At 38.7% G+C, this 23208-nt stretch overlaps 1 protein-coding gene across 2 annotated transcripts in view; it reads right to left on the bottom strand.

Moving 5' to 3' along the window:
* Window positions 1–23208, bottom strand: part of TRHDE (thyrotropin releasing hormone degrading enzyme) — a 427658-nt gene that overhangs the window by 290210 nt on the left and 114240 nt on the right. The gene's annotated exons all lie outside the window — the stretch shown is intronic.

Genomic DNA, 23208 nt, shown 5'->3' with positions numbered 1-23208 from the left:
AAAGGAGGAGAGAGACAACATGCACCAGGAACATCTAAGAGGAACATCTATCTGAAGGAACACCTGAGCAGCCCCCGAGAGAGCCGGCCGGCGGTGTGCCACTCCCCTGCGGAAGTGGGGAAAGTGGCCAGGGGGAACCGCCCTTCCACGGAGGTGGAAGGGACAGTAGCCAACCCGGGAAGAACCAGCAGCAAACCCGGGGAGGGCCGAGCAGACGAAAGAACAGCGCAGGGTCCTGTGTCGTTCCTCCACGAAGAGGGGGAGCGACATAATGGTGCCGTGACCCGGATATGAAGCCTAGGCAGGGTTTAGTGTTGTTCCTCCATGAAGAGGGGGAGCGACAACTCCTCATGTGGGATCTGTCCTTAATGTGTTGTTCAATCTGAATTAATGCTATAACTAGTACTGAAACAATATTTTACACTTTATGTTCTGTGTGGGTGCAAACTGATGAAATCTTTACTTAATATATATTGAATCGATCTTCTGTATATAAAGATAATTGAAAATGAATCTTGATTTGAATTGAATGGGAGAGGGAGCGGGAGATGGGAGGGGTGCGAGTAGGAGGGAAGTTATGGAGGGTGGAAAGCCATTGTAATCCATAAACTGTACTTTGGAAATTTATGTTTACTAAATAAAAGTTTTAAAAAAGAAAAAAAGAAAAAAAAAAGAAACATAGTACAACTAAAAGTAGAATGTGAATTGTTATGGGTTAAATTAAGGAAGGCTTCCAAAAGGAAATTAAAACCTAGCCCCCACTACATTTGATCATCTAACTTTGTAGATGATCTACAGAACTTTAAGTTATGGTGGCCCCATTCCAACATGACTGGTGTTATACCAGCAGGGAGGTGGATGGAAGTGAAGCAGCCCAGGCTAGAACCATGCAGAATGCCAGTGCCACAGCAGCAGCTCAACCCACTATACCAAATTGCCAGCCCCCTACATGGCATCTCAACCCCTATGTCAAATGCCTGCCCTAGTCCTTGGGCTTTTAAACTAAGAACTATGAGATAATCAATTTCTGTTGACTATGATACCCAGTTGTATTACTTGCTATAGCAGTCCTAGCATCTAATATATATTTGTTTAGGAAACAATAAGGAAATTTCAATCAAAGAAGAGAAAAGAAAATAAGTAAATGTCACCATTTTAAACTTAATTCAAATCCACTACCAATAATATCTTTACATATTCAAAATATTGAAACAGAGAAGAGGATGTTACCCATCCCAGTCCAACAAGTCCATCTACCAGCTTATTTACATCTGGAATGGCAAGCACTCTGCAGGCCCAGCCATTACTATTTTCTTTCCAAACATTCATGAACCAATCTTGCTCATCTGTTTCTATTCTTCCAACCAAACTTTAAGATCATTCTGCTAAATTCTATACTATAATATATAAATTCTTTCACATACACTTTTAATTGACAATGAATATAAGCTTCAAATACTTCTGAAAAATGATATTCCTAAGTATTCTGCAAAGTCTTTTTCATGTGAATCTGATCACTTTTAGTACATATTTCATTAGATTTCTGTCAGTGGCCAGTATGAAAATACAGATTTCCGCACTTGTGTAATTTTCAGTTGCCAGCTCTGGAGAACATGGCTTGGGTACAAACACCAACTTTTCTTTGTGTTTCAAGGGGGATTCAAGGAAAGTCACTCAACCTCATTAAGTCTCTGTATAATGAGGATAATAGAAGCTGGCGCAGTGGTATAGTGGGTTAAGTCTCTGCCTGCAGCACTGCCATCCCATATGGACACCAGTTCAAGTCCTGGCTACTCCTCTTCCATCCAACTCTCTACAATTGCCTGGGAAAACAGCAGAAAATGGCCCAAGTCCTTGGGCACCTGCACACGTGTGGGAAGACCCAGAAGAATCTTCTGGCTCCTGGGTTCAGATCAGCCCAACTCCAGTTGTTTCTGCCATTTTGGGCAGTAAACCAGCAGATACAAGATCTTTCTTTCTGTCTCCCCTCTCCCTGTCAGTAACCTTTCAAATAAAAAAATAATGAAAAAATATCTTTTTTTAAAATGAGAATAATATAAGGAAATTTCCAAAAGTCCATGACAAAATGAAATTAATGTTTACTTTGGTAAAAAAAACATTTTGAAATCCATAAGTATTTTTTTTATTATATACTTATTTTCCATAAACTTTGAAGACCTCTTATCTTAGTACTTAATATATAAGCATGTCAGAATTAAGTGAGACAATGGCTATAAAATAGTTAGCACATGTCCTGTACATAGAAAGACCTTGGTGAGCATTAACTACCATTGTTGCTATTAGTATAAGGTAGGTCCTCATTTCCTAATGAGAAATTGGAAAAACAAAAACTATCATGAGAGCTTGTTTTTTCAAAATACAAATATTTCCAAGCCAACATCACATAAAAATAAAATAAACAGCTAAAATGCATTCCCTTGTTTTCACATTTTTCTGTATTATAACTCACTTATAAATCAAGTAAGGCTTTAAAACACAGTGTTAGGCATAGAACAAAAGAAGAAATTTGCTGAGTAGGGCCTTTCTAAAATATTTTATTTTAAAATTGCCTAAGTATTCTAGAGATTAAAGTGCATCTATCTTAACTGTCTATGAAATATTACAATTCAAGAAAGAAAAGATTCAACTCTATTAATGGTCTTCTTTTATAATTAAAATTCACGTTTTTCAAATAAAGTAAAGTGTTCTAAGAATAAAGAACAAAATTGAAGAGAATATTTCTCAGCATGAAAAGTGTTTTAGTATTCATAGCTTCCTTAATTAAGACAACTTTTTTCTCAAATCTCAATTGCATACACTATACACTGAAATCAAATACACGCTGTAACAACATTTGCAGCCTATTATTTGGTTCTAATAGTTTAAAAATCTTTCCCATAAATTACAAGTTGTAGGGTGCTGTTTATTTAAGTTGCTTATAAAGATAGGGTAGTACCTTGAAAGGTATTGGTATTGCTCTCTGCAGAGTCCTCACTGCTCTCCCGAGTTCTGAGAATATACAATACTTGTCAAATGGAAGTGTTTAACAAGTGCATAGCTGCTAATGTGCATATAAACCCTCAGTTAACACTGAGAATTTTTTACTTGCCAGTATGAGAAGTCCAATTTTGCTTATACCTTCATGTTAAACAAATGTATGTGTAGACGAAGATGAATCTCCTGTGAGCAAAATAATTGTCCTTACCGGTAATGGTTGATAACAATGCCTAGTTTTAAATATTACCATAGAAAATTTCACAAAAACAAGGGGATAATTTCCATACAAATAAACTGAACACTTATAAAATACCTTCTGCTTCTGTGTTCTATAAGTGAATTTTCACAACAGAAATAATTCATTTGATAACACACAAGAAGACACATTTGCCCAATGAGAAGGAAGAATTTAACACAGGTATCCAATTTGTATTCACCCAACAAGTCATTTTCTGTTTCAGGAGGCGTGATACCCACCAGTCAACTGGGATAAAATGAATATAATGAATTTTAAGATCCCCATTTATTAGATTAAGAAACTGAGGTCCAGAGAGATTTTTGCCTAAGATTAAATAGTGAGTTAGTGGCAGAGTGGGAAATTAAAACTGAAATCATTGCACTTCATTTTCTCCCTTGATAAACCATTCATCTACACTTTAAAATAGACTACAGACAATTGATACACAGAGGCAATAAAGAACCTAGAAATCTGCCAGTCATTCAACATTGAAAGTTTGCTGTAATTTTTTTTCTATAAAGTCACAAGAATGACTACATTTTAATAAAGAAGAAACAATTTTAATTACGTTTGTGCAAGAGTCACCTAAAATCTAGTGAAAAGAAGTTATTTTTGTAATTGATATGTCTCATCAATGACAAATTCAGTTTAATTTGATCTTTCTGCATACATATTTTAGCATTTGCCAAGAACTACAGTTCTTCAACATTGAAAAACTATTTATTGGTGGTGAGAAATTTAACTCACAACATTGGTGTTTATGTTCTTATGTGAATAACACAGCAAATAAATAGTTTTTATCTCCTAAGCATTTATAAGCAGCTCAAGAGGGGGTTCATAATTATTAAATTTTAAAATATCAAGTTTCAGATCATATTATTCCTTTTTTTTTTTTTTTTTTTTGACAAGCAGAGTGGACAGTGAGAGAGAGAGACAGAGAGAAAGGTCTTCTTTTGCCATTGGTTCACCCTCCAATGGCCACCGCGGCCGGCGCACCGCGCTGATCCGAAGGTAGGAGCCAGGTGCTTATCCTGGTCTCCCATGGGGTGCAGGGCCCAAGCACTTGGGCCATCCTCCACTGCACTCCCGGGCCATAGCAGAGAGCTGGCCTGGAAGAGGGGCAACCGGGACAGAATGCGGCGCCCCGACAGGGACTAGAACCAGGTGTGCCAGTGCCGCTAGGCAGAGGATTAGCCTAGTGAGCCGCGGCGCCAGCCCATATTATTCCAAGAAGTATAAAATGGCCCATTTGATAGATAAAATGTATTTTTCCAAGTGAGAAACAGATATTCCTAGGACCAGTTCTCTGGCACAGTGAGCAAAGCCACCGCCTGTAGCAAGGGCATCCAATATGCGCACCAGTTTGAATCCTGGCTGCTCTACTTCTGATCCAGCTCCCAGCTGGTGGCCTGAGAAAGCAGCAGACAATGGCCCAAGTGCTTGGTTCCCTGCACACACTTTGGGGGCCAGGCTGGGCTGGCGGTGGAGGGCAGCACGAGCTCCTTGCCCCTGACAATGGACTCACCCAACCCCAGCCATTGCAGCCATTTGGGGCATAAACCAGCAGATGGAAGAATGCTGTCTCTTCTCTCTATATATATCTCTGCCTTTCAAATAAATAAAATAAATCTTTTAAAAAATTAGATATTCTCCAAACAAAAACTCAATTTTATGATCTAATGTTTAGGAAATTCTTCTAAGCCACTCTGAAAATTTTTCTAACACTGACTTTCAGATAATACTTAGAATTTTAATTTTGCTATGAATCTGGAAACATCTCAGGCTTTTCTAGGAAAACTGTTTCTATGAACTTGAAGCATGCAATATTCTGTTTGCACCACCATGAACAACAACAAAAAAAGATCTACTTGTATTTATTATCTATATTGGTTTTTATATAAAATTTATTTTAATTGGGCTCTACTAATATAAAATAATGGTTTCAAATTTTCAGAAAGAAAAAGAAATGCAAACTAGATGTAATTTTGAATAAAACACTGTATTTCAGCAATTCACTTAGCTAATACATATTATTAATCATCTACCTTATGTCAGGCACTATTGAAAATATTAACATTGTACATGATCAACACGATAAAACTCCTACCTTCATGAAACTTTCAACTGAATAAGTAGACACTGCTATATAAATGAGAAATTACATAAGACAAAGGCGCATAATAAATGATATCAGAAAAAAATAAAGGACAATTGGATAAGGTCTAACAACCACCCCTCCTCCCCAACAGAGTAGCACTGGAACATATTCCTGAAATAGGATTCTAGTGAAAAGCATTTCAAAGTGAGGGAACACCAAAGTGAAGCTGCTAAGAGGGACATGAGAAAGCATATTCAAATAAACATGAAAGGCTCCTACAAAGAGGACAGAGCACAAAGAGAAAGGTGGAGTCAGGTGAGAAAGGAAACTGGGAGCAGATCATGGAGGACCTTATAGCCTAAAGTAAGAACTCCTAAATGCAATGGGAAAAACTCAAGGAAGACACCAGGGTATGGTAATTTATGATTCAAAAGCTACCCTTCCTTAGTGTTTGGACAACAGAACGGGCAAGAGAAGTTGCAAAAATGTAAGTACACAGAGTAATCCGGAGGCAGTTTCAATGATACAGCTAGAAGGTGGTCACTCAATGATTCAGAATAGCCGTGGAAATGGGAAGAATTAGCAAAACATAGTAAAAACAGGAGATATGTTGACAGTAGAAGCCTAAAGGACTTGCTGCCAGGTTGCAGAAAGAGCAAGGAGAACACAGAAATCAGGGCTGACTCTGCAGCTTTAACCGAGCATTCTGATACATGGAGTTGCCATGCACGAAAATGAAGAAGTTGGAAGAAAGAACAGACTGCTTGGGAGAAATAAGAGTTTTGCCCTTGGGATGTTTGCAGCTGTATTCACCATCAGGGATGTGCCCTTGGGATGTTTGCAGCTGTATTCACCATCAGGGATGTGCCCTTGGGATGTTTGCAGCTGTATTCACCATCAGGGATGTTGAATACGAAGCTTGAGTCCACAGAGTTTAGGAGAGATGACATCAACACAGGTGCAGTAAAGCTGTGAATACTCAAAGTCTCACTCAAGTGGGCTCAAAGGACAATGAGAGCAAAACAGGAAATAAAGAATGCAGACTTGGGTGGCCATTGGGCATAGTGACTAAGATGCTGCTTAGGACACCTGCATTCCCTATCGGAGTGCTGGGTTCAAGTCTCAGATCCACCCCTGATTCCAGGTTCCTGCTAATAAGCACTCTGAGAGGCAGCAGGTGATGGCTCAAATAATTGGGTTTCTGTCACCTGTATGGGAGACCCAGCTGGAGTTCTGGGCTCAAGGCTTTAGCCTGATCCAGCCCTGGCTGTTAGAGGCCTTTAGGGGGTGAAGCAGTGGATAGGGGTGCTCTCACACTCTCTATCTTCTACCTTTCAAATAAACAAAACTTAAAAATAATGAGGACTCTGAAAAATTTTGCTGTAAGTATAACATAGCCAGAAGAGGACTCAAGATCTGGAAATTTTTGTTTGTTTGTTTAAGAGAGGGTGCACTGAAACCTATTTGTTTAACAAAATCTAATAAGAAGGGGAGAGAAAACCAGATGACTCATGATTGAGCAAAGCCCTAAAAGAAGCCAGAGCACAGGATCAAGATCATTAGTGGAGAAATTGATCTCATCTAGGTAAAAAGAAAATTCATACACAGTACCAAAAGGAAATGCAAAATATATAAAATATAGGTAGATGAGAGAAGGAATTTCACTTTTTATTGCTCTGTTAAAGAGAAAAAATGAAGTAAGTTTACAGATAGACCACCAGCTGAAATTGAGGAGGGAAAAGATGTACTAGAGGTTTGAGAAGAGGAAAGAAGATAAGATTGTGGGCTTGGACAGGAGGGGAGCAAAATAATTACAAGAATTTAGAAAGACTGTTTCATGGCATTGAGGGATTACTTAATTGTGTGCTCATAAATTTACAAAGAATACCATGTTCAGTTCAGTGCAAGCACAGATTAGGCACAGAGAGGCTTTAACAAGCGTACAGGTTTTCTCAAGTGAGAATGATGGAGAGAAGGGCATAGGTAGAAGATGAAAGCAAAACAGTGATTCAAAGACCCATCATCTAACCTGGATGAAATGAGATGGAGGATATGAGGAGAGTTACTATGATGAAAATGGACGAGTTCAGTAGGTTAGGAATCCCAGGGAAGAGAAGGGCAAAGAAGCATTGGAACAGAAAAAATGAAAGAAAAAGGTCTGAAGACAGGAAGCTGAAGCACAGAGCAGGAATTGGATGCTTAAAATAAAGATATTTCAAGGTGACATAGTTAGTGGAAATGACAGGGCCCAGGGTATGCCCAAGGACTGTATGAGCCAATGAAAACTATCAATAGGACTGAGGATATTAATGCCTCCCAAGGGTGTTGGAGGGATCCTCAACATTAACACGGGAGCCACCAGTAAAATTGACAGAGAAGTAAAAAGTCAGTGATTCATCAATAGAACATCATTTGGAGGGTGGCTGGGAGAGATGTTGGTAGAAAAACACAAACTTTCACTTAGATGGGAGGAATAAGTTCAAGAGATCTTTTTTTTTTTTTTCCAGATTTATTCAGTCAGTCAGTCATTCATTTAGGTAGCAAGGTCCCAAACACTTGGGCCATCCTCTGCTGCTTTTCCCACTAGTAGCAGGGAGATGGATTGGAAGTGGAGCAGCTGGGAGATGAACTGGTGCTCATATTAGGTTGCTGCCGTTGCAGGTGGCAGCTTTACCTGCTACACCACAGCACCAGACCCCAAGAGATTCATTATACAACATAGTAGAGTTAAAAATAATATATTGCATTTTTTGGCCGGCACCACGGCTCACAAGTCTAATCCTCCGCCTTCGGTGCCCGGTTGGGGTGCCGGATTCTGTCCCAGTTGCTCCTCTTCCAGGCCAGCTCTCTGCTGTGGCCCGGGAAGGCAGTGGAGCATGGCCCAAGTGCTTGCGCCCTACACCCTCATGGGAGACCAGGAAGAAGCATCTGGCTGTGCCCATCTGAAGCCAGTGTGGGGAGCAACTGGGAGCAACTCGGACTAGACTAAGTTACTGGAATTAAGACTTATTCTATGCATCTGCTCTCCCACAATATGGCGCTGAGAAGGGAGAAACAGCTTCTACACAGCTGCCTCCAGTTCAACCAATAAACTGTAGGACCTGCTCCTGATTGGAGGAGAGCAGCGTACTTGGCGTGTGGGCAGCTGAGTTGGGATTGATGGAAGAGGACTATAAAGGAGGAGAGAGACAATATGCACCAGAAACATCTATCTGAAGGAACACCTGTGCAGCCCCCGAGAGAGCTGGCCGGCGGTGTGCCGCTCCCCCGCAGAAGTGGGGAAAGTGGCAGGGGGAACCGCCCTTCCACGGAGGTGGAAGGGACGGTAGCCAACCCGGGAAGAACCAGCAGCAAACCCGGGAAGGGCCGAGCAGACAAAAGAACAACGCAGGGTCTAGTGTCGCTCCTCCACGAAGAGGGGGAGCGACAGCCAGGAGCCAGGTGCTTCCTCCTGATTTCCCATGTGGGTGTAGGGCCCAAGCACTTGGGCCATGCTCCACTGCCTTCCCGGGCCACAGCAGAGAGCTGAACTGGAAGAGGAGCAACCGGGACAGAACTGGCGCCCCAACCAGGACTAGAACCCAGAATGCTCGTGCCGCAGGCGGAGGATTAGCCTAGGGAGCTGCGGCGCCGGCCTAAACTAGTGCACACATGGGTAATGTATATATGAGCATGCTCACATTAGCCAGGAATGCACGTTCAAAACTACTAACTATAATTCCAATTCATTCATTCCTTCCCAATACAGCATTGCGGACAGCAAATGCATGTGAGTTGTACTGATACATACCCATGATTCCACTGTATTTTAGAAGGGAAAAAATGAAATAAAAGAATTACTTCTTGACAAAAAAAAAAAAGGAATAAGCCTTAATTCTGTGACAAATTCATAGAAACATCTTTGTGATACTTGTGACAAACTTCACATCTAAGCTCAGCATTCTAAGATCCAGTCTCTAGGCTCAGTGTAAGAAAACATGTCAACTACTGCACAGCATTGTATCGATCAAAATAAATCAATTGCCATCCAAGAAGGATGATCAACATATTTTTTTTTGTGATCATTTATTTGTAGTTTTCTTCATCTTGGATCTTCAGTGACTTATACATTTGACAACAGATATACAAAATCTGACACTGTGGTTAACAGATTCTCAATTTTGCCATTTACTAGATTTAAAAATGTGACATATTCTGAAATACATCATGCATTCCCTGAGATTAACTGTTTGCTTACGCATTCCCATGCTCGCCTTCACCTCCCACCCCTGCACCTCTCAGGGGTAACTCTATCTCCATGTGAGTGCTACTTTCCGGGTTCAAGTTCTAAAACAGGCTGTACATGAGTATTGCTGAACTCAGTACTTTGAGAAGACACACAGTGTCAATAAAAATAACACCTGCTATCGTTAGATATATAGAGCTGAGATTTAATCTAGATGACTGATACAACTATCTCAATGATCAGTCATACGCTCAACTACATTTTTTCTTATTGGAGGACATTTTTAGGGGTTGCAAAGAAAAAAGGATGTGTTAATAGTGACAAGAAAATAAATCAACATTTCCAGACATTATTCATTTCAGGTGAAAATGTGAAATACATTATGTGAGAGATTAACATGAAAGTCTGACCAAGGATATGTAACACAAGATACGAATATATAGTATATGAAACATGACTATGCAATCAGTATAAATAAATCATGTATAAATATTTTTAAAGATTTTCATTTATTTATTTGGCAGGTAGAGTTACAGACAGTGAGAGAGAGAGACAGAGAGAAAGGTCTTCCTTCCATTGGTTCACTCCCCAAATGGCCATAAGAGCTGGAACTGCGCCAAACTGAAGCCAGGGGCCAGGTGCTTCTTCATGGTCTCCCATGTGGGTGCAGAGACCCAAGCACTTGGGCCATCATCTACTGCTTTCCCAGGCCACAGCAGAGAGCTGGACTGGAAACAGAGCAACTGGGACTAAAACCAGAGCCCATATGGGATGCCGGCACCGCAGGCGGAGGTTAACTTAGTGCGCCACGGTGTCGGCTCCAATAGTATATCATTGAAAATTTATCTATTTATATATATAATAGTATATAAAAGTATCATTTGTTACTATAAATGTAAACTTCACTACTGTATGTATTCTGCATATATTTATTAGCAAATGCAAACTCTTAGGAATAAAGTGGACTGGTTATTTTCAATATTACAGTTGAGTTTGATTCTGAAGCATATATAAAAATCTGGCAAAAATAAAAACCTAATAAGGGCCTCTGAGGCATTTGTAATTTTTATATTGTTGAACTAAAGAACTTACAGAGTAATGCAGGGTTCAGCAAACCATAGCCCATGGGCCAAATCTGGCCAGCCATCTGTTTTTGTCAATAAAAGCATATTGGAACACAGCCACATTTATTCATTTATATGTTGTTTGTGGCTGCTTTCTTGCTAAATTACAAGTTGAATCATTGTAACCCAAATAGTAGAGTTCACAAAGCTGAAAATTTTTCTATCTGGCCCTTTACAGAGTAACCTTGTTGATCCCTTTGATATTGATTATGGTGATTTCTTTACATGATGGTAAAAATTATTTCCAATCACAGGACATTTTCACTAGATGAGAAGTAAGGATGGTAGACAGCCAAAGACATTAAAAAAGGTAAATTGATAATTGCTTCTCAAATGATCAAAGCAATTTCACAAAGACGAAATTGTGTTGTTATGGCCTGAATACTGGGAGTACTTTCCATAACCTTTGTTTCGGCCATGTCCTCACTGGCGTCCCCACCACAATTCTTAGCAAGCAGTACAGAAAATGACCCAAGCCCATACACAGGTATGTAGTTAGGGCCGATTTGATAAAACACCATAGACTGAGTGGTTTAAACAACAGAAATGTGTTTTCTCACGGTTCTGGAGGCTAGAATTCTTAGTCATGGTGTCAGTATATCCAAATTCTTGTGAGAACTCTGTTCCTGGCTGTGGACTACTACCTTCTTGCTCTAACCTCACAATGCAGAGAGACAGACAGAGAAAGACAAAGATATCAACCCTTTTTTACAGAATCACAAATCCTACCAATTAGGTCCCTACCCTAATGATCTCATTTGCATATAACTACCTCTTAGTTCTCTCTCACTTAACATCTATTTCCAAATACAGTTATGCAAGGGATTCACATAGGAATGCTGGAGGCCTACAGTTTGGTCAGATTCAGTAGGTACAAGCCTTTAAACACGCATTTCTGCTACTGACATAGTGTATTGGTTTTATCCTCTAGAGAAGTTTGGTTTACTTAATTTAATATTGCTTACAGTTACCTTTATTATTATTAATAAAAAGTCACAAGATAGATCTCAGTGTATTTTAGAAGCTAAATGATCCTTAACATTATCAACCTACCAATGATTTTAGATCTTAGTTTGTAAAATAAAAAGAATTGCTAAACAATTTAAAAGCTAGAAAAAAAACAACTTATATTGTTGGAAACATTTTCTAGGTCATTCATGAATCATTTCCCATATGAAGACAGAACTCATAAGGAAAAAAAATAAAGCCAATAAAGAATAAATCTAAGTTATAAACCATTAAAATTCCTCCAGATGAAAAATGGCATTTGGGACTCACCCTCTCTTTCAAAATTACCCTGTAAAGAGCTTCAGAAATGCCCTAAAGGCTTCATTTACAACTACCATATTGGATTTGCTCTGCTTGTGTACTGCAACCTCCCTCACAAGCTAAAGTTTGTTTTACACTTTGGTCTGTTTTACATTTCAAAGCACATAACCAGCAGTATCAAAATTCTCAAAAACAGTAATGAAAGGCATTAGGACTAAAAGGTGGACGAGGGGTACATTTTCCATTGGAAATCTCTTGAAACCTTTCCATCTAAATCATAGATCTCCCCCAGTTGCCACATGAATAAAATCACTAAATTTGAAACTTTAAAAAATTGCTTTTATAAAAATAATCCATTCTCAAAATTATCATATCACTTTTATATTAGCTGGGAAGACTTTTCTGAGATTCTTTTTTTCTTTGAATAATCTCTCAACATGCACCCAAGTAGCATTTTACATGGTTTGCTGAGGATCCGCACCCTGCCTTAGTGAGTGAACAAAATTAATACCACTCACACAGGTTACAAGAGCACCCCAGCTTCTCACCTAAAGCAATTACAAGCAGAAATTCCAGAGTTAACACAGCTATTTGTATTACCCTTCATTATCTGATAAGATCACAAGACCTTAATGCGGAAGGTAAAGAGATGAAGCCCTCGTTATGATAATCACTCATGTTCCTAAACCTTAGAAATGACAATCAATCAATAAGTCATCACAGCATCTTTACAATGGGAACATTAGAAAACTCACAATGACACATGAAAAAAAAAAAAGATGCATTTTAACCATTTCTTCTTATAGAGCATTTTGCTTTAATGGTTTATTAGAGGCTTAACCCTCATTTACATAACTATCCCTCAGTCTCAGTTTCTTGAAATGAAGCTAATTTGAAAAACCTTCTGATCTCAATAGAAGCTATTTTAGCTCTAAAGTTTATGGGAATGGTCACCTCTCTTTTAAAAACTGCCTGATTGGCAGTGCCTCTGTCAGCAGTAATCCCTAGCCAGACTTTAATGAAATGTTCTTCCCTTTCTCTGGGGTTTTGGATTGCTATTTGGCTATAATTAACTCCAGATTGACCAATGGCCAGTGAAGGAAGCAATTCACTTCAAGAAAAGGAGTATTACAACTATCATTTTGTTCTAAATACAGCTGTACGGTTGAGAAAATACTGAAATACAAATTATTTAAATCACTATGTTAATTTCAAAAAGCCAAGGAAAAGAGAAAGAAGCATGAAAAGATTCCTCCCTTGCATTGTAGCTACATATGAAAGTAAGCAAAAAAGAAAAAAAAAATCAGAAAAGAAAAGAAAGCTGATAGTGTTTCAAGCTTGTCAGTCTTCTTAAACTATCGTTGTAAGGAGCCAACATCAGGCCTTCTTTTCAAGTCCTGCTGTATTACAGCAAATTGTTCTGCTAGTCTGTTCCAAACATATCCAACATCTGCTGACTTTTTACCACCTCCACTGCTACCAGTTTGATCCAACAATCATTTCTTGAATTAAGGAAGTAGCTTCTCTCTGCCTTGGCCTCTGTTCTCATCCCCTCAGTCAGCCTGTGCTACTTGATCTCTTAAAAATGTGAGTCCCATCAGATCACACTTGCTATGAACTGCACTGTGTCACCCCACCAACCACCAAATTCATATGTTGAAGTCTTAAGCCAAAGATCATGGCATGTGGAGATGCCGTTTTGAGAGGTAACTGTATGTAGATGAGGTCATAAGAGCAGGCCCTCATGAGATTAAGACCCTTATCAGAAGAGATACAGAGAACTTTTTTTCTCATCAACATGTTAGAAACTGCTAGAAGGCTCAAGTCTGCTATCCAGGAAGACAGCCTTCACAAGAAGCCATCCATGCTGGCACCCTGATCTGGGATTTTCAGACTCTAGAGCTATGAAAATACAACTTTCTGTTGTTTAAGCCACCAAGGCTCCAGTATTTTGTTAAGGCAGGTCAAACAAATCAGACAATGCCACTGCTTCTCAAAATGAAACGATTTCTTTTAGTGGCCAGCCACAAAGATCCTTCTGCATCTGGCACCATGGCCTAGATGTCATGCCTAATCTGTCCCAAGGCACACTGGTCTCCTTGCTATTTCTCTAAGAAGTCAGCCATCCTCTTCTGCAGGGTTCCTTCACTCATTCAGAAAGGAAAATAAAAGGAAAAATTATGATGAAAGCCATATCAAAAGAGCTTTCAAAATAGATTGGGAGGCCATTAGGGGAACAGGACTTATGACACACAATTCAAGCTGCTGCCTAAAAACATGAATTTTGGTTACCTTCATCCTTCAAATGCAGGCACCAGAAACAGATAATTACATTGTGTTAGAGACTCAAGATGCTTATCAAGAGATTACCGATTCTTGTTTTATGTGCACTTTTAATGAGTATATACATTCTTTTATCTCCTATTTGTTACATGGCCCCTGTCTCACAGTTCTGGTTCTCCATTCCATCAGAAATTTCTCTACAAAAGGATTTGTATCACTTTGGAATAAAACAACCCTACTTGATCATATGAGCTCCTACCTTCCCTGCCTTCTTTGGAACACAAATTTTGAGTTAACTGGGTCTGTGTTTCTTGAAATGATGACATTTTTCTCTCTTACAAGTGTCTGACTTTGATCAACACACTCAAGGGCCTCCATTTTGCAAGGCATTCTCTAACCATGCAACCTGTTTGAAACTGCAAACCCCTCCCCACCATCACCATTTCTAACACTTTTTTTTTCCATAACAGTTAACACTTTCTCACTATAATCATGTATGCATATTTGTCTGCCTTTCTCATTCGTTAATATTTAACTCCATGAAGACAGGGATTGCTGTCTCTTGTCAACTGTGGTTTTTCCAGTACCTAGTAGAACAGTCTCTAGTAAATAGATATTCAATTAATGTTTGTCAAACCCATGAATAAATGTTGTTCTCATCCCAAAGAGGACAACAGGGAAAAGAGCTGACAGACAAGGAGCCACTTATTTCACCTTCAGAATACAAAACCCACACAGGTACAAAGCACAGTTTCTTATATAGCATCACCATGATATTACTCCAATAATAAACCAAAAGTACATTCCTTCTACCAGGAACAAACTTCTACCAACAACTCCCTTTATATGGATTCTTTACAAGAAAGTAGTTGCAACAGGAGCTAAGTCAATTTTTCATCCCTTCCATTCGCATTTACTAAAAAGGAGTTTCCTGGGCTGCTGATAAGGTATATCATCATTATTTCCTTGTTTATTCTGCTAAAAATAAGTTGTGTTCTATTTGATTTATAAAACAGCTAAAACTCAGCTTTCTTCCTCCCCATGTGGTAGAAATCATTAAAACAGGAAGAAATTGAGGCTTACTCATTCATTGAACAAAAACTTATGGGGTGTCTACCGTGAAATAACAGTTGTAGGAGGCCATTGTTTATGACTAAGCTTCTGCACTGGGCCCTAACAGACCAGACTAAAAATCAAAACAGAGTCACCCATGTTAAAGTTCCAGGTCACCAACCTGAAATTAAATGCATTGATATCCTGAGAAACCAGGAAAATAACAGCCAAATTCCCCAGACAAGCCAACTGGCTTTATAATGAAGTTCCTTCTGCTTTAATCCTCATATCCTGTAATCCTTTCATTCTTAAAATATAACCTGAAACAAACCAATCAGCTTGTCCTGCCTCCCTCCACCCCCTCTGCTTTATAAGGAAAACAACTCTGAAATGACTAATCTGCTGTTTCTTTGTTTCAGCTTTTTTCAGCCCTTCTCTCTCTAAAACCAACCTGCTCAGCTGAGCCCATCTGAACACTTATTCTATCACATGGAATAAAGTAGTGCCCAATTCTTGAACTGAAAATACAGACAAGCATTGGGGACTGTGGCGTAGCAGGCTAAGCCTCTGCCTGCAGCGCCAGCTTCCTATATGGGCTCATGTTCCTGTCCCTTTTACTCCTCTTCTCATGCAGCTCTCTGCTAATGGCCTGGGAAAGCAGTGGAGGATGGCCCAGGTGCTTTGACCTCTGCACCCACATGGGAGACCTGGATGAAGCTCCCGGCTCCAGATTGAACCAGCTCTGGCCATTGCAACCATCTGAGGAGTGAATCAGCAGGTGAAAGACCTGTGTTTGTGTGTGTGTGTGTGTGTGTAACTCTACCTCTCAAATAAACAAATAAATCTTTTTTTAAGAAAGTCTTTTATTTTGTCCTTTGACACAGTATCTTGGCCCGTACAGAGTTCTAGGCCGAGGAAATTAAATCAGTCAACAGACAAAAACCTTTGCTCCGGTAGAGCTGCTATTTGCAGAGGAAGGGGTAAGATACAATTATTAAAGAAAATGAATAATACATAAACAAAATATACGCTATGAGCTGTAACAAAAAGTGCTGTGGAAAACCAAGTCAGGGAAGAGAGATGGAAAGTGATAAGCATGGCTACAATTTAAATGGTGGGCATGGTGGGTGGGTGGGGGTGCTATCAGCGAATCCCTGACTGAAGAAGGTGCTGTCTGACATGCAAGTATCTCAAGGAAAGGTATTTCAGGCTAGGAAAGAACATGAACAACCATGTTTGATGTGTTAAAGAAACAGCAAGGAAAGCAGTGCAGCTGAAATAGTGAACAGAAAAGAGGTGAATGGTGGCAGTGAGGGCCCAGACATGACAGGTTCTTGTAAGACATACTGTGTATCAGGAGCCCAGAAAAAAATCAAAATTCAAAACTCAAAGTACAGCTACTACTAAAGGTGCATCACTTTTGCAACATCATAAAGTTGAAAAATCCAAAATGAATCATTGTTAAGTTGGGTACTGTATATAAAATCAAGTATCTTATGTTCATATCACTTTAAACTTAAAGTTTCATATAGATTGAACTCTGGATCCAAGAGAGAGAGTACACTGGCTGGAATGAGAGTTGTGACAAGGGAATTAGTAAATAGTGATAAGATTCTGGATATATTTAAAATGTTGAGCCATAGGGATCTGTTGATAGTTAAGATGTATCACAAAAGATCAAAAAAAAAAAAAGTATAAGTCCAAGAATTTCTACCTTAATTACTTTTAAAGGAATGAAGTGGCCCTTTCTGGAGATAAGAAAGACAAAAGCAGTGTTTTAAAATCTGGAGCTCAGGGGCTGACACCGCGGCTCACTTGGTTAATCATCCGCCTGTGGAATCAGCATCCCATATGGGCGCTGGGTTCTAGTCCCGATTGCTCCTCTTCCAGTTCAGCTCTCTGCTGTGGCCTGGGAAGGCAATGGAGGATGGCCCAAGTGCTTGGGCCCCGCACCCGCATGGGAGACCAGGAGGAAGCACCTGGCTCCTGGCTTCGGATCGGCGTAGCTCCAGCTGTAGCAGTCAATTGGGGGGTGAACCAACGGAAAGAAAATTTTCTTACTCTATCTGTCGAATGAATAAAAAAAAAATCTGCAGCTCAAATTTGAACATGTTAATTTAATATTCTCACTAGTTTTCCAAATGCAGGTGTCAGCAGAATGTAGATGTGGGGTTAAGGAAGAAAGAACCAAACTGCAGATAGAAATTTAGGAATCAGAACCATCTGCCCAAAAGGCTGGATGATGAAGTTACCACCAATTTAAGTAACAAAGAGAAGAGGTCCCAAAACTCAAGTACTAAGCAGCTAGAAAGGCAAAAAGGAAAAGAAAGAAACTAATAAGAAAAGAGAAAAGGGAGGGAAGGGGAAGAAAGTAAAAAGGGAAGGGAAGAGAGTAAAGAGAAAGAATGAAAAATATTTGGAAGGGCCAATGTGCAAGATGGGAACAAACAGGACAGGGAGTTGCCCTGCTAGAGAAGGGAAATGTGTGTTTTAGGGCTCAAGAACAAGTGTGTCAGATATTGATGACACAAGAAGACTGACCACTGGGTTTTACCATGGGGAGGCATTATTGAAAGAGAGGTAGTGCACATTCAAGAAAGGAGGGAAAGAGAAATTGCAGCCAGTGTACTTCGACACCCCTTCAAGCAGTTCAGCTATAAAAGAAAGGAAAGAAATGGTTCAGAAGCTGGAGGGAGCAAGCACAGAGGTGCTTCCGACAAATAGCACCAAATTCTTCATTCTGATAGGGTACATTCCAAAAAAAGAGGAGAAATTAGAGATTCAGGGTGAATTCCTGGCGGTGTGTCCTTGAGCAGGTGAGAGAAGTGGGATGCAGAATGCAGGAGGAGGGGTTTTCTGATGCTTGAGCAACACCAGCTGACCTGCAGTATTAGGAAAGAAGAGTATACGCCACGAGGCTCACGCGCTGAGGAATATGAAAATGTAGGAAATAGTTATTTCCTTGCTTACAGGCATAGCTACGAGGGCCAAAAACCTCCGTTAGAATATGTAAAACAATGCTTTGGAGGCCTCATTATAAGTAAAAACTGCTAAGTTAAAGCCCTGATTGACTATGTAGGGATGTGCCTAGGAGTAAATCCAAAGTTGCAATGGTCTGGAACTCTTAAAACTAAACAACTGGACAGGAACAAAGTAGGCAAAGTGAACACATAATAATACTCTCAAGCTAGTGAAACCATAAAACTTTTCGACTGGATTTTCAGACTTTAGTGGAAAATGCACCACTTATAACCAATACTGAATGCCATATACCTAGTAACTATTCCATAAATGCTAGTTTAAGTAAATTCAATTCTATATTTTTTTGGTTAAATTCCCCAGTGTATTCACTGTGGTTTCCTTATTTATAGCGGTAACAATCTCATGAATCATTCTCACTAAAATCATAGTGTTCATTTGTCTTTACTCTTCTGTTCCTTTCTTTCTTTGCATTAATGGCTAAATGGCATAAACAGAGTATCATGTATATTTTATTGGTATGGTCTTTGAAGCACTGCACATAATAGCTGCAAAATAGCTTACAAAGAACAGTTAAATGGCAATATTACAGAATAATTAACAAGGAAACAAAATGCCTTGTTAAATTTTGTTAAATAATTATCAAATATTAAAATAACTGTAAATTTTAATAGAAGTTAACATTAGTTTAGCACAAATGGTTGTCAGGGTGAGAGTTAGAAATGCATAAAATATTTCCCATTGGAAAAAATGATAATGTTTCTTTTGGTTTATGAGAAAATCACGTTATGAAGATTTTCAGAAATAATTGTCTTCATAAAATAGGGAGACAGGGCTGGCACTGTGGCACAGCGGGTTAATGCCCTGGCCTGAAGCTCCTGCATCCCATATGGACACCAGTTCAAGGATCGGCTGCTCCACTTCCAATCCAGCTCTCTGCTATGGCCTGGGAAAGCAGTAGGAGATGGCTCAAGCTCTTGGGCCCCTGCACCCACATGGATGATCCAGAAGAAGCTCCTGGCTCCCAGCTTCAGATTGGCACAGTTCTAGCCATTAGGCCAACTGGGGAGTGAACCAGCAGATGGAAGACATCTCTCTCTCTGCCTCTCCTTCTCTCTCTGTGTAACTCTTTCAAATAAATAAATAAATCTTAAAAAAAAAGAAAACAACAAACCAAGCCACAAGTTAGTAAAAGGAAAGAAATAATAAAAAAATAAAATAAGGAGACACAATCTTTAAGTTGATTTTTGTCAAGAAAGCATACCATTAAATAGCTCCACTGTTATGTCAAATATTTTCAGGAGTTCTGGTTGAAGGAGTATTTTGGAAGGGAATTATACAGAACTATACCTATTTCAATGGTTACTAGAGATTTTATCTTAGTATTACTTGAAGCCATTGACAAAACATATGAGGGAGTCTCCAAAAAGTTCATGGGAAATGCACATTATAGAAAAACTATACACAGACTCCCAAACATTTTGCACCAAAATAAACTTTAAGTTCCATTTTCAATGAACTTCTACAATTTTTTAATGTTACTTTTTTCACTACTTTTTAACAGATTCAGTGTGGTTTATAGACATAATTCTAAAACATAATAATTCCTTCCTCTCTCCCTCCCACCCTCCTTCCATTCTTTTTTTTTTTCAGATTTGAGATAAAATATTTTAAATTTACACTACAGTAAAAAGGCTTAATACTTCACTGAACATGAAATTTAACAAGCAAAAACACAAAAAGGGGGCCAGCATTGTGGCCTGGTAGGCTAAGCCTCCGCCTTCAGTGCCAGCATCCCATATGGGCGCTGATTCATATCCCAGCTGCTTCTCTTCTGATCCAGATCTCTACCTATGACCTGGAGAAGCAGTGGAAGATGGCCCAAGATCTTGGTCTCCTGCCCCTGCATGGAAGACCCAGGAGAAGCTCCTGGCTCCTGGCTTTGGATTGGCTCAGCTCCTGCAGTTGTGGCCATCTGAGCAGTGAACCAGCAGAAGACCTTTCTCTCTGTCTCTACCTCTCTCTGTAATTCTACCTCTAAAATAAATAAATAAAATCTTAAAAAAAGGCAAAAAGACCCTGAGTTTAGTGAGACTATAGACAATGGCTATAAACAACAACTAAATGGAAAAATGACCATTTCAACCACATACAGTAAGTTTTAAAGTAACCACAGATCACTAAAAGTGTAATAGTATACTACTCTTAACATTCATTTGACAAAGGTGTAAAACAAAGGTTTACAAAAACTATATTTGTAGCAATACTGATATGCAGACATCTCCCTATTTTTTTTTTTTTTTTAAATTTTAGCTCTCATATATAAGGGAGATAATGTGGCATTTGTCTTTCTGGGTCTGGCTTATTTCACTCAACATGATGTCCATGATCTTTTTGAAAGTTCCCTTATGCATAGGTTATATTTTCATGGTCAAAGGCAAGGCAAGAAAAGTCATATTTAAAAAACATTAACTCTCAAATAATTCAACTATGAAATGCACAATTAAGATGGAAGGAATATTATATAATTGCTACCAAATTTGAAAACAACAAATATATTCACTAACTAAAGAAAAAACATAACCACTAAAGGTAAAATGTTTAGTAATCAACACCAATATTTTATGAAAAGCTTTACTACTTGTAAATGGCAACTCATCATCATCATCATCACCACTACTATCACAACAAAATAAATGGTTGTGCCTATAACAGCTTAAACAAAAGCCGATCATTCAAGCTAGCCTCTCCTCCTCATGAACTTCAGTAGTGAGATTTATTGTGCAGCTTATCTACTCCATTACAGAAACCATCCCCCCCATCAATTTGAAACACAGAGCACAAGATATCAATGGGCTGCACAATTCTCAACATGACCTCTTCTTCCTTTCTTCTCTACCTCCAATTAAATTCTTTTCTCTTTGTCAGGACATAAGTAAATACAGACTTCTCTTTATGTGCATTTCATGCCTGCAGCATTGCATAATCACCCTACACTCTGAACTGAACATGGCACTAAATATTTACCCTGCAAAATTTTAGTGTTTGATTATATTCTATATTATGTGAGTCTCTAGTTCATTCACTCCTGTAAAATTGCATTCTCTCCTCAACAAAACCACAATCTCCTTGAGGGCAGAAATTTTTGTTATAAACACCTGGGCTACCTCTACAATCACAGCAATGTGCCAGGCAGGTAATGAATTCTTCATAAAAACACAGTGTCTTGAAAAGAAGCAATCAAGCAAACTCTTTTGCAAAACATTGATTTACAAATTACAGAGTAAGAGCAAAAGGAAACTGAACACTATCTGCCATAATTAACTAAATCTAAATAGGGTAACAAAATATTTATCATTTTATCTGCCATCTAATTAATTTATAAAAACATCTACAATGAAAACATATTTGCCATACTGAGATATATCTTCTGGTTGGTGAAATCAGGAGTTACAAGTCATGCATGTCATCATTTTAATTTTCCAAATTTTCTACAAGACCATGTATTATTTTTAACATCAGTAAGAAATTAACAAAAATAACTATTATATTATTCCTGTAGCAATCATATTATCTAGTTTGTTAAGTAACCTATACTTGTAATCCCTGAAGTCACAAAAATCTCTGGAATTATCTTTAGCAGAACCCCAAGACTCTGGAGCCAGATAGCCTGGGCTTTGAAATTCAAACCCACTAATTCCTGCTGTGTGATCTGGGCACACTGCTTTGTGCTGAGTGCCTAAATTTTCTCACCTGGAAAATGAGAAAATAACAGGTACCACATCAAAAGGCCATGATGAAGATTAAATGGGTTAGTATGTAAAAGCCCTTAATGGTGGTTCACATTCGGTAAATACAAACAGTCATCATTGTTACTGCTGTTGTCAATATGCTTTTAGGATAAGAGGAAAGACAACTAATTCTTTAAATGTCTGCCACAACTTTCTATTCAACTAATACTCCTCACCTATGACAGTTCTCCTGAAAACAGGACACAGATACAGAAAGGTTTGGTATGTTATATCAAGGAGACTCTATAGGTATCATTACAACACCAAGAAATAGAAAAAGTTCTGCAAAGCCCATACAAATAGTTTTAATTAGCTAATTTGGAGATTTAAAAGCAAATCTTCATAGAGTTTACACTGGTTGCCTATTTTATCTTAATGATAAAGGAATATCTTTGTGTAATGAGAACAAATTATTATCCTAACAGCAAGCATCAGAATACTCTTAGGGAACTATCCTGATAAACTGCTTATGATGGAAACTCAAATCCTTAGAGATGAGCTGGTATGAGATGAGGTAACAATAAAATTAAACCACTCAGCCCTAGAAATGAACAGGAACTGAGGAAGACAGAAGAGAAACAAAATTTCAGAACTTAAGTCAGGACAGAAAAAAGATTTTTTTGAAAAAAGAATACAACATTAGATTGTAAGATTGTATTTTTTTGCAATTAACAGCCTGACATCCACATTTTATTGATTTTTAATATAGAAGACAGACTTCAAGTAGCTTATAGATACATTCTTTTTTTTTATTTTCAATTATCTTTATATACAGAAGATCGATTTAGTACATATTAACTAAAGATTTCATCAGTTTGCACCCACACAGAAACACAAGGTGTAAAATACTGTTTGAGTACTAGTTATAGCATTACTTCACATTGGACAACACATTAAGGACAGATCCCACATGAGAAGTAAGTACACAGTGACTCCTGTTGTTGACTTAACAATTTGACACTCTTGTTTATGGCATCAGTAATCTCCCTAGGCTCTAGTCATGAGCTGCCAAGGCTATGGAAGCCTTTTGAGTTCACCGACTTCGATCTTATTCCGACAGGGTCATAGTCAAAGTGGAAGTTCTCTCCTCCCTTCAGAGAAAGGTACATCCTTCTTTGATGGCCCTGTTCTTTCCACTGGGATCTCACTCG

Source organism: Oryctolagus cuniculus, chromosome 11, assembly GCF_964237555.1.
Source record: "Oryctolagus cuniculus chromosome 11, mOryCun1.1, whole genome shotgun sequence".
In the NCBI taxonomy this organism is placed as follows: Eukaryota; Metazoa; Chordata; class Mammalia; order Lagomorpha; family Leporidae; genus Oryctolagus; species Oryctolagus cuniculus.
Note: the sequence above shows the minus strand (reverse complement) of the source record. Positions and strands in the feature narration are given on the sequence as shown.